We start from the raw sequence: 17,813 nt of genomic DNA, 5'->3' as shown, positions 1-17,813 counted from the left end.
TGATGGAGAATCTGTATAGGTGTTCGATTGTTCGAACCGTAATGCGCAAGAAATGGTATGTAAACCCCGTATTTACATATCTGCCACTGTGCAGGAGAATCCGCATTGGTGTTCGTGTGTTCGAACCGTAATGCGCAAAAAATGGTATGTAAACCCCGTATTTACATATCTGCCACTGTGCGGGAGAATCCGTATAGGTGTTCGAGTGTTCGAACCGTAATGCGCAAGAAATGGTATGTATACCCCGTATTTACATATCTGCCACTGTGCCGGAGAATCCGTATAGGTGTTCGAGTGTTCGAACCGTAATGCGCAAGAAATGGTATGTAAACCCCGTATTTACATATCTGCCACTGTGCAGGAGAATCCGTATAGGTGTTCGAGTGTTCGAACCGTAATGCTCAAGAAATGGTATGTAAACCCCGTATTTACATATCTGCCACTGTGCAGGAGTATCCGTATAGGTGTTCGAGTGTTCGAACCGTAATGCGCAAGAAATGGTATGTAAACCCCGTATTTACATATCTGCCACTGTGCAGGAGAATCCGTATAGGTGTTCGAGTGTTCGAACCGTAATGCGCAAGAAATGGTATGTAAACCCCGTATTTACACATCTGCCACTGTGCAGGAGAATCCGTATAGGTGTTCGAGTGTTCGAACCGTAATGCGCAAGAAATGGTATGTAAACCCCGTATTTACATATCTGCCACTTTGCAGGAGAATCCGTATAGGTGTTCGAGTGTTCGAACCGTAATGCGCAAGAAATGGTATGTAAACCCCGTATTTACATATCTGCCACTGTGCAGGAGAATCCGTATAGGTGTTCAAGTGTTCGAACCGTAATGCGCAAGAAATGGTGTGTAAACCCCGTATTTACATATCTGCCACTGTGCGGGAGAATCCGTATAGGTGTTCGAGTGTTCGAACCGTAATGCGCAAGAAATGGTATGTAAACCCCGTATTTACATATCTGCCACTATGCCGAAGAATCCGTATAGGTGTTCGAGTGTTCGAACCCTAATGCGTGAGAAATGGTAAGTAAACGCCGTATTTACATATCTGCCACTGTGCTGGAGAATCTGTATAGGTGTTCGATTGTTCGAACCGTAATGCGCAAGAAATGGTATTTAAACCCCGTATTTACATATCTGCCACTGTGCAGGAGAATCCGCATTGGTGTTCGTGTGTTCGAACCGTAATGCGCAAAAAATGTTATGTAAACCCCGTATTTACAAATCTGCCACTGTGCAGGAGAATCCGTATAGGTGTTCGAGTGTTCGAACCGTAATGCGCAAGAAATGGTATGTAAACCCCGTATTTACATATCTGCCACTGTGCAGGAGAATCCGTATAGGTGTTCGAGTGTTCGATCCGTAATGCGCAAGAAATGGTATGTAAACCCCGTATTTACATATCTGCCACTGTGCGGGAGAATCCGTATAGGTGTTCGAGTGTTCGAACCGTAATGCGCAAGAAATGGTATGTAAACCCCGTATTTACATATCTGCCACTGTGCCGGAGAATCCGTATAGGTGTTCGAGTGTTCGAACCGTAATGCGCAAGAAATGGTATGTAAACCCCGTATTTACATATCTGCCACTGTGCAGGAGAATCCGTATAGGTGTTCGAGTGTTCGAACCGTAATGCGCAAGAAATGGTATGTAAACCCCGTATTTACATATCTGCCACTGTGTAGGAGAATCCGTATAGGTGTTCGAGTGTTCAAACCGTAATGCGCAAAAAATGGTATGTAAACCCCGTATTTACATATCTGCCACTGTGCTGGAGAATGCGTATAGGTGTTCGAGTGTTCGAACCGTAATGCGCAAGAAATGGTATGTAAACCCCGTATTTACATATCTGCCACTGTGCAGGAGAATCCGTATAGGTGTTCGAGTGTTCGATCCGTAATGCGCAAGAAATGGTATGTAAACCCCGTATTTACATATCTGCCACTGTGCAGGAGAATCCGTATAGGTGTTCGAGTGTTCGAACCGTAATGCGCAAGAAATGGTATGTAAACCCCGTATTTACATATCTGCCACTGTGCAGGAGAATCCGTATAGGTGTTCGAGTGTTCGAACCGTAATGCGCAAGAAATGGTATGTAAACCCCGTATTTACATATCTGCCACTTTGCAGGAGAATCCGTATAGGTGTTCGAGTGTTCGAACCGTAATGCGCAAGAAATGGTATGTAAACCCCGTATTTACATATCTGCCACTGTGCAGGAGAATCCGTATAGGTGTTCAAGTGTTCGAACCGTAATGCGCAAGAAATGGTTTGTAAACCCCGTATTTACATATCTGCCACTGTGCGGGAGAATCCGTATAGGTGTTCGAGTGTTCGAACCGTAATGCGCAAGAAATGGTATGTAAACCCCGTATTTACATATCTGCCACTGTGCCGAAGAATCCGTATAGGTGTTCGAGTGTTCGAACCCTAATGCGTGAGAAATGGTAAGTAAACGCCGTATTTACATATCTGCCACTGTGATGGAGAATCTGTATAGGTGTTCGATTGTTCGAACCGTAATGCGCAAGAAATGGTATGTAAACCCCGTATTTACATATCTGCCACTGTGCAGGAGAATCCGCATTGGTGTTCGTGTGTTCGAACCGTAATGCGCAAAAAATGGTATGTAAACCCCGTATTTACATATCTGCCACTGTGCGGGAGAATCCGTATAGGTGTTCGAGTGTTCGAACCGTAATGCGCAAGAAATGGTATGTAAACCCCGTATTTACATATCTGCCACTGTGCCGGAGAATCCGTATAGGTGTTCGAGTGTTCGAACCGTAATGCGCAAGAAATGGTATGTAAACCCCGTATTTACATATCTGCCACTGTGCAGGAGAATCCGTATAGGTGTTCGAGTGTTCGAACCGTAATGCTCAAGAAATGGTATGTAAACCCCGTATTTACATATCTGCCACTGTGCAGGAGTATCCGTATAGGTGTTCGAGTGTTCGAACCGTAATGCGCAAGAAATGGTATGTAAACCCCGTATTTACATATCTGCCACTGTGCAGGAGAATCCGTATAGGTGTTCGAGTGTTCGAACCGTAATGCGCAAGAAATGGTATGTAAACCCCGTATTTACACATCTGCCACTGTGCAGGAGAATCCGTATAGGTGTTCGAGTGTTCGAACCGTAATGCGCAAGAAATGGTATGTAAACCCCGTATTTACATATCTGCCACTTTGCAGGAGAATCCGTATAGGTGTTCGAGTGTTCGAACCGTAATGCGCAAGAAATGGTATGTAAACCCCGTATTTACATATCTGCCACTGTGCAGGAGAATCCGTATAGGTGTTCAAGTGTTCGAACCGTAATGCGCAAGAAATGGTTTGTAAACCCCGTATTTACATATCTGCCACTGTGCGGGAGAATCCGTATAGGTGTTCGAGTGTTCGAACCGTAATGCGCAAGAAATGGTATGTAAACCCCGTATTTACATATCTGCCACTATGCCGAAGAATCCGTATAGGTGTTCGAGTGTTCGAACCCTAATGCGTGAGAAATGGTAAGTAAACGCCGTATTTACATATCTGCCACTGTGCTGGAGAATCTGTATAGGTGTTCGATTGTTCGAACCGTAATGCGCAAGAAATGGTATTTAAACCCCGTATTTGCATATCTGCCACTGTGCAGGAGAATCCGCATTGGTGTTCGTGTGTTCGAACCGTAATGCGCAAAAAATGTTATGTAAACCCCGTATTTACATATCTGCCACTGTGCAGGAGAATCCGTATAGGTGTTCGAGTGTTCGAACCGTAATGCGCAAGAAATGGTATATAAACCCCGTATTTACATATCTGCCACTGTGCAGGAGAATCCGTATAGGTGTTCGAGTGTTCGATCCGTAATGCGCAAGAAATGGTATGTAAACCCCGTATTTACATATCTGCCACTGTGCGGGAGAATCCGTATAGGTGTTCGAGTGTTCGAACCGTAATGCGCAAGAAATGGTATGTAAACCCCGTATTTACATATCTGCCACTGTGCCGGAGAATCCGTATAGGTGTTCGAGTGTTCGAACCGTAATGCGCAAGAAATGGTATGTAAACCCCGTATTTACATATCTGCCACTGTGCAGGAGAATCCGTATAGGTGTTCGAGTGTTCGAACCGTAATGCGCAAGAAATGGTATGTAAACCCCGTATTTACATATCTGCCACTGTGCAGGAGAATCCGTATAGGTGTTCGAGTGTTCAAACCGTAATGCGCAAAAAATGGTATGTAAACCCCGTATTTACATATCTGCCACTGTGCTGGAGAATGCGTATAGGTGTTCGAGTGTTCGAACCGTAATGCGCAAGAAATGGTATGTAAACCCCGTATTTACATATCTGCCACTGTGCAGGAGAATCCGTATAGGTGTTCGAGTGTTCGATCCGTAATGCGCAAGAAATGGTATGTAAACCCCGTATTTACATATCTGCCACTGTGCAGGAGAATCCGTATAGGTGTTCGAGTGTTCGAACCGTAATGCGCAAGAAATGGTATGTAAACCCCGTATTTACATATCTGCCACTGTGCAGGAGAATCCGTATATGTGTTCGAGTGTTCGAACCGTAATGCGCAAGAAATGGTATGTAAACCCCGTATTTACATATCTGCCACTGTGCAGGAGAATCCGTATAGGTGTTCGAGTGTTCGAACCGTGATGCGCAAGAAATGGTATGTAAACCCCGTATTTACATATCTGCCACTGTGCCGAAGAATCCGTATAGGTGTTCGAGTGTTCGAACCCTAATGCGTGAGAAATGGTAAGTAAACGCCGTATTTACATATCTGCCACTGTGCTGGAGAATCTGTATAGGTGTTCGATTGTTTGAACCGTAATGCGCAAGAAATGGTATGTAAACCCCGTATTTACATATCTGCCACTGTGCAGGAGAATCCGTATAGGTGTTCCAGTGTTCGAACCGTAATGCGCAAGAAATGGTATGTAAACCCCGTATTTACATATCTGCCACGGTGCAGGAGAATCCGTATAGATGTTCGAGTGTTCGAACCGTAATGCGCAAGAAATGGTATGTAAACCCCGTATTTACATATCTGCCACTGTGCAGGAGAATCCGTATAGGTGTTCAAGTGTTCGAACCGTAATGCGCAAGAAATGGTAAGTAAACCCCGTATTTACATATCTGCCACTGTGCGGGAGAATCCGTACAGGTATTCGAGTGTTCGAACCATAATGCGCAAGAAATGGTATGTAAACCCCGTATTTACATATCTGCCACTGTGCAGAAGAATCCGTATAGGTGTTCGAGTGTTCGAACCCTAATGCGTGAGAAATGGTAAGTAAATGCGTATTTACATATCTGCCACTGTGCAGGTGAATCCGTATAGGTGTTCGAGTGTTCGAACCGTAATACGCAAGAAATGGTATGTAAACCCCGTATTTACATATCTGCCACTGTGCAGGAGAATCCGCATAGGTGTTCTTGTGTTCGAACCATAATGCGCAAAAAATGGTATGTAAACCCCGTATTTACATATCTGCCACTGTGCTGGAGAATCCGTATAGGTGTTCGAGTGTTCGAACCGTAATGCGCAAGAAATGGTATGTAAATCCCGTATTTACATATTTGCCACTGTGCAGGAGAATCCGTATAGGTGTTCGAGTGTTCGATCCGTAATGCGCAAGAAATGATATGTAAACCCCGTATTTACATATCTGCCACTGTGCAGGAGAATCCGTATAGGTGTTCGAGTGTTCGAACCGTAATGCGCAAGAAATGGTATGTAAACTCCGTATTTACATATCTGCCACTGTGCAGGAGAATCCGTATAGGTGTTCAAGTGTTCGAACCGTAATGCGCAAGAAATGGTATGTAAACCCCGTATTTACATATCTGCCACTGTGCAGGAGAATCCGTATAGGTGTTCGAGTGTTCGAACCGTAATGCGCAAGAAATGGTATGTAAACCCCGTATTTACATATCTGCCACTGTGCAGGAGAATCCGTATAGGTGTTCGAGTGTTCGATCCGTAATGCGCAAGAAATGGTATGTAAACCCCGTATTTACATATTGCCACTGTGCAGGAGAATCCGTATAGGTGTTCGAGTGTTCGAACCGTAATGCGCAAGAAATGGTATGTAAACCCCGTATTTACATATCTGCCACTATGCAGGAGAATCCGTATAGGTGTTCAAGTGTTCGAACCGTAATGCGCACGAAATGGTAAGTAAACCCCGTATTTACATATCTGCCACTGTGCGGGAGAATCCGTATAGGTGTTCGAGTGTTCGAACCGTAATGCGCAAGAAATGGTTTGTAAACCCCGTATTTACATATCTGCCACTGTGCGGGAGAATCCGTATAGGTATTCGAGTGTTCGAACCATAATGCGAGGGAAATGGCATGTAAACCCCGTATTTACATATCTGCCACTGTGCAGAAGAATCCGTATAGGTGTTCGAGTGTTCGAACCCTAATGCGCGAGAAATGGTAAGTAAACGCGTATTTACATATCTGCCACTGTGCAGGAGAATCCGTATAGGTGTTCGAGTGTTCGAACCGTAATTCGCAAGAAATGGTATGTAAACCCCGTATTTACATATCTGCCACTGTGCAGGAGAATCCGCATAGGTGTTCGTGCGTTCGAACCATAATGCGCAAAAAATGGTATGTAAACCCCGTATTTACATATCTGCCACTGTGCAGGAGAATCCGTATAGGTGTTCGAGTGTTCGAACCGTAATGCGCAAGAAATGGTATGTAAACCCCGTATTTACATATCTGCCACTGTGCAGGAGAATCCGTATAGGTGTTCGAGTGTTCGATCCGTAATGCGCAAGAAATGGTATGTAAACCCCGTATTTACATATCTGCCACTGTGCAGGAGAATCCGTATAGGTGTTCGAGTGTTCGAACCGTAATGCGCAAGAAATGGTATGTAAACCCCGTATTTACATATCTGCCACTGTGCAGGAGAATCCGTATAGGTGTTCGAGTGTTCGATCCGTAATGCGCAAGAAATGGTATGTAAACCCCGTATTTACATATCTGCCACTGTGCAGGAGAATCCGTATAGGTGTTCGAGTGTTCGAACCGTAATGCGCAAGAAATGGTATGTAAACCCCGTATTTACATATCTGCCACTGTGCTGGAGAATCCGTATAGGTGTTCAAGTGTTCGAACCGTAATGCGCAAGAAATGGTAAGTAAACCCCGTATTTACATATCTGCCACTGTACGGGAGAATCCGTATAGGTGTTCGAGTGTTCGAACCGTAATGCGCAAGAAATGGTTTGTAAACCCCGTATTTACATATCCGCCACTGTGCGGGAGAATCCGTATAGGTATTCGAGTGTTCGAACCATAATGCGTAAGAAATGGTATGTAAACCCCGTATTTACATATCTGCCACTATGCAGAAGAATCCGTATAGGTGTTCGAGTGTTCGAACCCTAATGCGTGAGAAATGGTAAGTAAACGCGTATTTACATATCTGCCACTGTGCAGGAGAATCCGTATAGGTGTTCGAGTGTTGGAACCGTAATACGCAAGAAATGGTATGTAAACCCCGTATTTACATATCTGCCACTGTGCAGGAGAATCCGTATAGGTGTTCGAGTGTTCGAACCATAATGCGCAAAAAATGGTATGTAAACCCCGTATTTACATATCTGCCACTATGCTGGAGAATCCGTATAGGTGTTCGAATGTTCGAACCGTAATGCGCAAGAAATGGTTTGTAAACCCCGTATTTACATATCTGCCCCTGTGCGGGAGAATCCGTATAGGTCTTCGAGTGTTCGAACCGTAATGCGCAAGAAATGGTATGTAAACCCCGTATTTACATATCTGCCACTGTGCAGGAGAATCCGTATAGGTGTTCGAGTGTTCGAACCGTAATGCGCAAGAAATGGTATGTAAACCCCATATTTACATATCTGCCACTGTGCAGGAGAATCCGTATAGGTGTTCGAGTGTTCAAACCGTAATGCGCAAGAAATGGTATGTAAACCCCGTATTTACGTATCTGCCACTGTGCCGGAGAATCCGTATAGGTGTTCGGGTGTTCGAACCGTAATGCGCAAGAAATGGTATGTAAACCCCGTATTTACATATCTGCCACTGTGCAGGAGAATCCGTATAGGTGTTTGAGTGTTCGAACCGTAATGCGCAAGAAATGGTATGTAAACCCCGTACTTACATATCAGCCACTGTGCAGGAGAATCCGTATAGGTGTTCGAGTGTTCAAACCGTAATGCGCAAAAAATGATATGTAAACCCCGTATTTACATATCTGCCACTGTGCAAGAGAATCCGTATAGGTGTTCGAGTGTTCGAACCGTAATGCGCAAGAAATGGTATGTAAACCCCGTATCTACATATCTGCCACTGTGCAGGAGAATCCGTATAGGTGTTCAAGTGTTCGAACCGTAATGCGCAAGAAATGGTAAGTAAACCCCGTATTTACATATCTGCCACTGTGCGGGAGAATCCGTATAGGTGTTCGAGTGTTCGAACCGTAATGCGCAAGAAATGGTAAGTAAACCCCGTATTTACATATCTGCCACTGTGCAGAAGAATCCGTATAGGTGTTCGAGTGTTCGAACCGTAATGCGCAAGAAATGGTAAGTAAACGCCATATTTACATATCTGCCCCTGTGCGGGAGAATCCGTATAGGTGTTCGAGTGTTCGAACCGTAATGCGCAAGAAATGGTAAGTAAACCCCGTATTTACATATCTGCCACTGTGCAGAAGAATCCGTATAGGTGTTCGAGTATTCGAACCCTAATGCGTGAGAAATGGTAAGTAAACCCCGTATTTACATATCTGCCACTGTGCAGAAGAATCCGTATAGGTGTTCGAGTGTTCGAACCCTAATGCGTGAGAAGTGGTAAGTAAACGCCGTATTTACATATCTGCCACTGTGTAGGACAATCCGTATAGGTGTTCGAGTGTTCGAACCGTAATGCGCAAGAAATGGTAAGTAAACCCCATATTTACATATCTGCCACTGTGCTGGAGAATCCGTATAGGTGTTCGAACCGTAATGCGCAAGAAATGGTTTGTAAACCCCGTATTTACATATCTGCCCCTGTGCGGGAGAATCCGTATAGGTGTTCGAGTGTTCGAACCGTAATGCGCAAGAAATAGTATGTAAACCCCGTATTTACATATCTGCCACTGTGCAGGAGAATCCGTATAGGTGTTCGAGTGTTCGAACCGTAATGCCCAAGAAATGGTATGTAAACCCCGTACTAACATATCTGCCACTGTGCAGGAGAATCCGTATAGGTGTTCGAGTGTTCAAACCGTAATGCGCAAGAAATGGTATGTAAACCCCGTATTTACATATCTGCCACTGTGCCGGAGAATCCGTATAGGTGTTCGAGTGTTCGAACCGTAATGCGCAAGAAATGGTATGTAAACCCCGTATTTACATATCTGCCACTGTGCAGGAGAATCCGTATTGGTGTTCGAGTGTTCGAACCGTAATGCGCAAGAAATGGTATGTAAACCCCGTATTTACATATCTGCCACTGTGCAGGAGAATCCGTATAGGTGTTCGAGTGTTCGATCCGTAATGCGCATGAAATGGTATGTAAACCCCGTATTTACATATTGCCACTGTGCAGGAGAATCCGTATAGGTGTTCGAGTGTTCGAACCGTAATCCGCAAGAAATGGTATGTAAACACCGTATTTACATATCTGCCACTATGCAGGAGAATCCGTATAGGTGTTCAAGTGTTCGAACCGTAATGCGCAAGAAATGGTAAGTAAACCCCGTATTTACATATCTGCCACTGTGCGGGAGAATCCGTATAGGTGTTCGAGTGTTCGAACCGTAATGCGCAAGAAATGGTTTGTAAACCCCGTATTTACATATCTGCCACTGTGCGGGAGAATCCGTATAGGTATTCGAGTGTTCGAACCATAATGCGAGGGAAATGGCATGTAAACCCCGTATTTACATATCTGCCACTGTGCAGAAGAATCCGTATAGGTGTTCGAGTGTTCGAACCCTAATGCGCGAGAAATGGTAAGTAAACGCGTATTTACATATCTGCCACTGTGCAGGAGAATCCGTATAGGTGTTCGAGTGTTCGAACCGTAATACGCAAGAAATGGTATGTAAACCCCGTATTTACATATCTGCCACTGTGCAGGAGAATCCGCATAGGTGTTCGTGCGTTCGAACCATAATGCGCAAAAAATGGTATGTAAACCCCGTATTTACATATCTGCCACTGTGCTGGAGAATCCGTATAGGTGTTCGAGTGTTCGAACCGTAATGCGCAAGAAATGGTATGTAAACCCCGTATTTACATATCTGCCACTGTGCAGGAGAATCCGTATAGGTGTTCGAGTGTTCGATCCGTAATGCGCAAGAAATGGTATGTAAACCCCGTATTTACATATCTGCCACTGTGCAGGAGAATCCGTATAGGTGTTCGAGTGTTCGAACCGTAATGCGCAAGAAATGGTATGTAAACCCCGTATTTACATATCTGCCACTGTGCAGGAGAATCCGTATAGGTGTTCAAGTGTTCGAACCGTAATGCGCAAGAAATGGTAAGTAAACCCCGTATTTACATATCTGCCACTGTGCGGGAGAATCCGTATAGGTGTTCGAGTGTTCGAACCGTAATGCGCAAGAAATGGTTTGTAAACCCCGTATTTACATATCTGCCACTGTGCGGGAGAATCCGTATAGGTATTCGAGTGTTCGAACCATAATGCGCAAGAAATGGTATGTAAACCCCGTATTTACATATCTGCCACTGTGCAGAAGAATCCGTATAGGTGTTCGAGTGTTCGAACCCTAATGCGTGAGAAATGGTAAGTAAACGCGTATTTACATATCTGCCACTGTGCAGGAGAATCCGTATAGGTGTTTGAGTGTTCGAACCGTAATACGCAAGAAATGGTATGTAAACCCCGTATTTACATATCTGCCACTGTGCAGAAGAATCCGTATAGGTGTTCGAGTGTTCGAACCCTAATGCGTGAGAAATGGTAAGTAAACGCGTATTTACATATCTGCCACTGTGCAGGAGAATCCGTATAGGTATTCGAGTGTTCGAACCATAATGCGAGGGAAATGGCATGTAAACCCCGTATTTACATATCTGCCACTGTGCAGAAGAATCCGTATAGGTGTTCGAGTGTTCGAACCCTAATGCGTGAGAAATGGTAAGTAAACGCGTATTTACATATCTGCCACTGTGCAGGAGAATCCGTATAGGTGTTCGAGTGTTCGAACCGTAATACGCAAGAAATGGTATGTAAACCCCGTATTTACATATCTGCCACTATGCAGGAGAATCCGCATAGGTGTTCGTGCGTTCGAACCATAATGCGCAAAAAATGGTATGTAAACCCCGTATTTACATATCTGCCACTGTGCTGGAGAATCCGTATAGGTGTTCGAGTGTTCGAACCGTAATGCGCAAGAAATGGTATGTAAACCCCGTATTTACATATCTGCCACTGTGCAGGAGAATCCGTATAGGTGTTCGAGTGTTCGATCCGTAATGCGCAAGAAATGGTATGTAAACCCCGTATTTACATATCTGCCACTGTGCAGGAGAATCCGTATAGGTGTTCGAGTGTTCGAACCGTAATGCGCAAGAAATGGTATGTAAACCCCGTATTTACATATCTGCCACTGTGCAGGAGAATCCGTATAGGTGTTCAAGTGTTCGAACCGTAATGCGCAAGAAATGGTAAGTAAACCCCGTATTTACATATCTGCCACTGTGCGGGAGAATCCGTATAGGTGTTCGAGTGTTCGAACCGTAATGCGCAAGAAATGGTTTGTAAACCCCGTATTTACATATCTGCCACTGTGCGGGAGAATCCGTATAGGTATTCGAGTGTTCGAACCATAATGCGCAAGAAATGGTATGTAAACCCCGTATTTACATATCTGCCACTGTGCAGAAGAATCCGTATAGGTGTTCGAGTGTTCGAACCCTAATGCGTGAGAAATGGTAAGTAAACGCGTATTTATATATCTGCCACTGTGCAGGAGAATCCGTATAGGTGTTCGAGTGTTCGAACCGTAATACGCAAGAAATGGTATGTAAACCCCGTATTTACATATCTGCCACTGTGCAGGAGAATCCGTATAGGTGTTCGAGTGTTCGAACCATAATGCGCAAAAAATGGTATGTGAACCCCGTATTTACATATCTGCCACTGTGCTGGAGAATCCGTATAGGTGTTCGAATGATCGAACCGTAATGCGCAAGAAATGGTTTGTAAACCCCGTATTTACATATCTGCCCCTGTGCGGGAGAATCCGTATAGGTCTTCGAGTGTTCGAACCGTAATGCGCAAGAAATGGTATGTAAACCCCGTATTTACATATCTGCCACAGTGCAGGAGAATCCGTATAGGTGTTCGAGTGTTCGAACCGTAATGCGCAAGAAATGGTATGTAAACCCCATATTTACATATCTGCCACTGTGCAGGAGAATCCGTATAGGTGTTCGAGTGTTCAAACCGTAATGCGCAAGAAATGGTATGTAAACCCCGTATTTACGTATCTGCCACTGTGCCGGAGAATCCGTATAGGTGTTCGGGTGTTCGAACCGTAATGCGCAAGAAATGGAATGTAAACCCCGTATTTACATATCTGCCACTGTGCAGGAGAATCCGTATAGGTGTTCGAGTGTTCGAACCGTAATGCGCAAGAAATGGTATGTAAACCCCGTACTTACATATCTGCCACTGTGTAGGAGAATCCGTATAGGTGTTCGAGTGTTCAAACCGTAATGCGCAAAAAATGGTATGTAAACCCCGTATTTACATATCTGCCACTGTGCAAGAGAATCCGTATAGGTGTTCGAGTGTTCGAACCGTAATGCGCAAGAAATGGTATGTAAACCCCGTATCTACATATCTGCCACTGTGCAGGAGAATCCGTATAGGTGTTCAAGTGTTCGAACCGTAATGCGCAAGAAATGGTAAGTAAACCCCGTATTTACATATCTGCCACTGTGCGGGAGAATCCGTATAGGTGTTCGAGTGTTCGAACCGTAATGCGCAAGAAATGGTAATTAAACCCCGTATTTACATATCTGCCACTGTGCAGAAGAATCCGTATAGGTGTTCGAGTGTTCGAACCGTAATGCGCAAGAAATGGTAAGTAAACCCCATATTTACATATCTGCCCCTGTGCGGGAGAATCCGTATAGGTGTTCGAGTGTTCGAACCGTAATGCGCAAGAAATGGTCAGTAAACCCCGTATTTACATATCTGCCACTGTGCAGAAGAATCCGTATAGGTGTTCGAGTATTCGAACCCTAATGCGTGAGAAATGGTAAGTAAACCCCGTATTTACATATCTGCCACTGTGCAGAAGAATCCGTATAGGTGTTCGAGTGTTCGAACCCTAATGCGTGAGAAGTGGTAAGTAAACGCCGTATTTACATATCTGCCACGGTGTGGGACAATCCGTATAGGTGTTCGAGTGTTCGAACCGTAATGCGCAAGAAATGGTAAGTAAACCCCATATTTACATATCTGCCACTGTGCTGGAGAATCCGTATAGGTGTTCGAGTGTTCGAACCGTAATGCGCAAGAAATGGTTTGTAAACCCCGTATTTACATATCTGCCTCTGTGCGGGAGAATCCGTATAGGTGTTCGAGTGTTCGAACCGTAATGCGCAAGAAATAGTATGTAAACCCCGTATTTACATATCTGCCACTGTGCAGGAGAATCCGTATAGGTGTTCGAGTGTTCGAACCGTAATGCGCAAGAAATGGTATGTAAACCCCGTATTAACATATCTGCCACTGTGCAGGAGAATCCGTATAGGTGTTCGAGTGTTCAAACCGTAATGCGCAAGAAATGGTATGTAAACCCCGTATTTACATATCTGCCACTGTGCCGGAGAATCCGTATAGGTGTTCGAGTGTTCGAACCGTAATGCGCAAGAAATGGTATGTAAACCCCGTATTTACATATCTGCCACTGTGCAGGAGAATCCGTATAGGTGTTCGAGTGTTCGAACCGTAATGCGCAAGAAATGGTATGTAAACCCCGTACTTACATATCTGCCACTGTGCAGGAGAATCCGTATAGGTGTTCGAGTGTTCAAACCGTAATACGCAAAAAATGGTATGTAAACCCCGTATTTACATATCTGCCACTGTGCAAGAGAATCCGTATAGGTGTTCGAGTGTTCGAACCGTAATGTGCAAGAAATGGTATGTAAACCCCGTATCTACATATCTGCCACTGTGCAGGAGAATCCGTATAGGTGTTCAAGTGTTCGAGCCGTAATGCGCAAGAAATGGTATGTAAACCCCGTATTTACATATTTGCCACTGTGCAGGAGAATCCGTATAGGTGTTCGAGTGTTCGATCCGTAATGCGCAAGAAATGGTATGTAAACCTCGTATTTACATATCTGCCACTGTGCAGGAGAATCCGTATAGGTGTTCCAGTGTTCGAGCCGTAATGCGCAAGAAATGGTATGTAAACCCCGTATTTACATATTTGCCACTGTGCAGGAGAATCCGTATAGGTGTTCGAGTGTTCGATCCGTAATGCGCAAGAAATGGTATGTAAACCCCGTATTTACATATCTGCCACTGTGCAGGAGAATCCGTATAGGTGTTCGAGTGTTCGAACCGTAATGCGCAAGAAATGGTATGTAAACTCCGTATTTACATATCTGCCACTGTGCAGGAGAATCCGTATAGGTGTTCAAGTGTTCGAACCGTAATGCGCAAGAAATGGTATGTAAACCCCGTATTTACATATCTGCCACTGTGCAGGAGAATCCGTATAGGTCTTCGATTGTTCGAACCGTAATGCGCAAGAAATGGTATGTAAACCCCGTATTTACATATCTGCCACTGTGCTGGAGAATCCGTATAGGTGTTCGAGTGTTCAAACCGTAATGCGCAAGAAATAGTATGTAAACCCCGTATTTACATAACTGCCACTGTGCCGGAGAATCCGCATAGGTGTTCGAGTGTTCGAACCGTAATGCGCAAGAAATGGTATGTAAACCCCGTATTTACATATCTGCCACTGTGCAGGAGAATCCGTATAGGTGTTCGAGTGTTCGAACCGTAATGCGCAAGAAATGGTATGTAAACCCCGTATTTACATATCTGCCACTGTGCAGGAGAATCCGTATAGGTGTTCGAGTGTTCAAACCGTAATGCGCAAAAAATGGTATGTAAACCCCGTATTTACATATCTGCCACTGTGCAGGAGAATCCGTATAGGTGTTCGAGTGTTCGAACCGTAATGCGCAAGAAATGGTATGTAAACCCCGTATTTACATATCTGCCACTGTGCAGGAGAATCCGTATAGGTGTTCAAGTGTTCGAACCGTAATGCGCAAGAAATGGTAAGTAAACCCCGTATTTACATATCTGCCACTGTGCGGGAGAATCCGTATAGGTGTTCGAGTGTTCGAACCGTAATGCGCAAGAAATGGTAAGTAAACCCCGTATTTACATATCTGCCACTGTGCAGAAGAATCCGTATAGGTGTTCGAGTGTTCGAACCGTAATGCGCAAGAAATGGTAAGTGAACCCCATATCTATATATCTGCCCCTGTGCGGGAGAATCCGTATAGGTGTTCGAGTGTTCGAACCGTAATGCGCAAGAAATGGTAAGTAAACCCCGTATTTACATATCTGCCACTGTGCAGAAGAATCCGTATAGGTGTTCGAGTATTCGAACCCTAATGCGTGAGAAATGGTAAGTGAACCCCGTATTTACATATCTGCCGCTGTGCAGAAGAATCCGTATAGGTGTTCAAGTGTTCGAACCCTAATGCGTGACAAATGGTAAGTAAACGCCGTATTTACATATCTGCCACTGTGCATGAGAATCCGTATAGGTGTTCGAGTGTTCAAACCGTAATGCGCAAAAAATGGTCTGCAAACCCCGTATTTACATATCTGCCACTGTGCAGGAGAATCCGTATAAGTGTTCGAGTGTTCGAACCGTAATGCGCAAGAAATGGTATGTAAACCCCGTATTTACATATCTGCCACTGTGCAGGACAATCCGTATAGGTGTTCAAGTGTTCGAGCCGTAATGCGCAAGAAATGGTTTGTAAACCCCGTATTTACATATCTGCCACTGTGCAAGAAAATCCGTATAGGTCTTCGAGTGTTCGAACCGTAATGCGCAAGAAATGGTATGTAAACCCCGTATTTACATATCTGCCACTGTGCAGGAGAATCCGTATAGGTGTTCGAGTGTTCAAACCGTAATGCGCAAGAAATGGTATGTAAACCCCGTATTTACATATCTGCCACTGTGCCGAAGAATCCGTATAGGTGTTCGAGTGTTCGAACCGTAATGCGCAAGAAATGGTAAGTAAACCCCGTATTTACATATCTGCCACTGTGCAGGAGAATCCGTATAGGTGTTCGAGTGTTCGAACCGTAATGCGGAAGAAATGGTATGTAAACCCCGTATTTACATATCTGCCACTGTGCAGGAGAATCCGTATAGGTGTTCGAGTGTTCAAACCGTAATGCGCAAAAAATGGTATGTAAACCCCGTATTTACATATCTGCCACTGTGCAGGAGAATCCGTATAGGTGTTCGAGTGTTCGAACCGTAATGCGCAAGAAATGGTATGTATACCCCGTATTTACATATCTGCCACTGTGCAGGAGAATCCGTATAGGTGTTCAAGTGTTCGAACCGTAATGCGCAAGAAATGGTAAGTAAACCCCGTATTTACATATCTGCCATTGTGCAGGAGAATCCGTATAGGTGTTCGAGTGTTCGAACCGTAATGCGCAAGAAATGGTAAGTAAACCCCGTATTTACATATCTGCCACTGTGCAGAAGAATCCGTATAGGTGTTCGAGTGTTCGAACCGTAATGCGCAAGAAATGGTAAGTAAACCCCATATTTACATATCTGCCCCTGTGCGGGAGAATCCGTATAGGTGTTCGAGTGTTCGAACCGTAATGCGCAAGAAATGGTAAGTAAACCCCGTATTTACATATCTGCCACTGTGCAGAAGAATCCGTATAGGTGTTCGAGTATTCGAACCCTAATGCGTGAGAAATGGAAAGTAAACCCCGTATTTACATATCTGCCACTGTGCAGAAGAATCCGTATAGGTGTTCGAGTGTTCGAACCCTAATGCGTGAGAAATGGTAAGTAAACGCCGTATTTACATATCAGCCACTGTGCAGGAGAATCCGTATAGGTGTTCGAGTGTTCGAACCGTAATGCGCAAGAAATGGTATGTAAACCCCGTATTTACATATCTGCCACTGTGCAGGAGAATCCGTATAGGTGTTCGAGTGTTCAAACCGTAATGCGCAAGAAATGGTATGTAAACCACGTATTTACATATCTGCCACTGTGCCGGAGAATCCGTATAGGTGTTCGAGTGTTCGAACCGTAATGCGCAAGAAATGGTATGTAATCCCCGTATTTACATATCTTCCACTGTGCAGGAGAATCCGTATAGGTGTTCGAGTGTTCGAACCGTAATGCGCAAGAAATGGTATGTAAACCCCGTATTTACATATCTGCCACTGTGCAGGAGAATCCGTATAGGTGTTCGAGTGTTCAAACCGTAATGCGCAAAAAATGGTATGTAAACCCCGTATTTACATATCTGCCACTGTGCAGGAGAATCCGTATAGGTGTTCGAGTGTTCGAACCGTAATGCGCAAGAAATGGTATGTAAACCCCGTATTTACATATCTGCCACTGTGCAGGAGAATCCGTATAGGTGTTCAAGTGTTCGAACCGTAATGCGCAAGAAATGGTAAGTAAACCCCGTATTTGCATTTCTGCCACTGTGCAGAAGAATCCGTATAGGTGTTCGAGTGT

The sequence above is a fragment of the Camellia sinensis genome, chromosome 14, assembly GCF_055761805.1.
Source record: "Camellia sinensis isolate YWXY chromosome 14, ASM5576180v1, whole genome shotgun sequence".
Taxonomy (NCBI): Eukaryota; Viridiplantae; Streptophyta; class Magnoliopsida; order Ericales; family Theaceae; genus Camellia; species Camellia sinensis.
Note: the sequence above shows the minus strand (reverse complement) of the source record.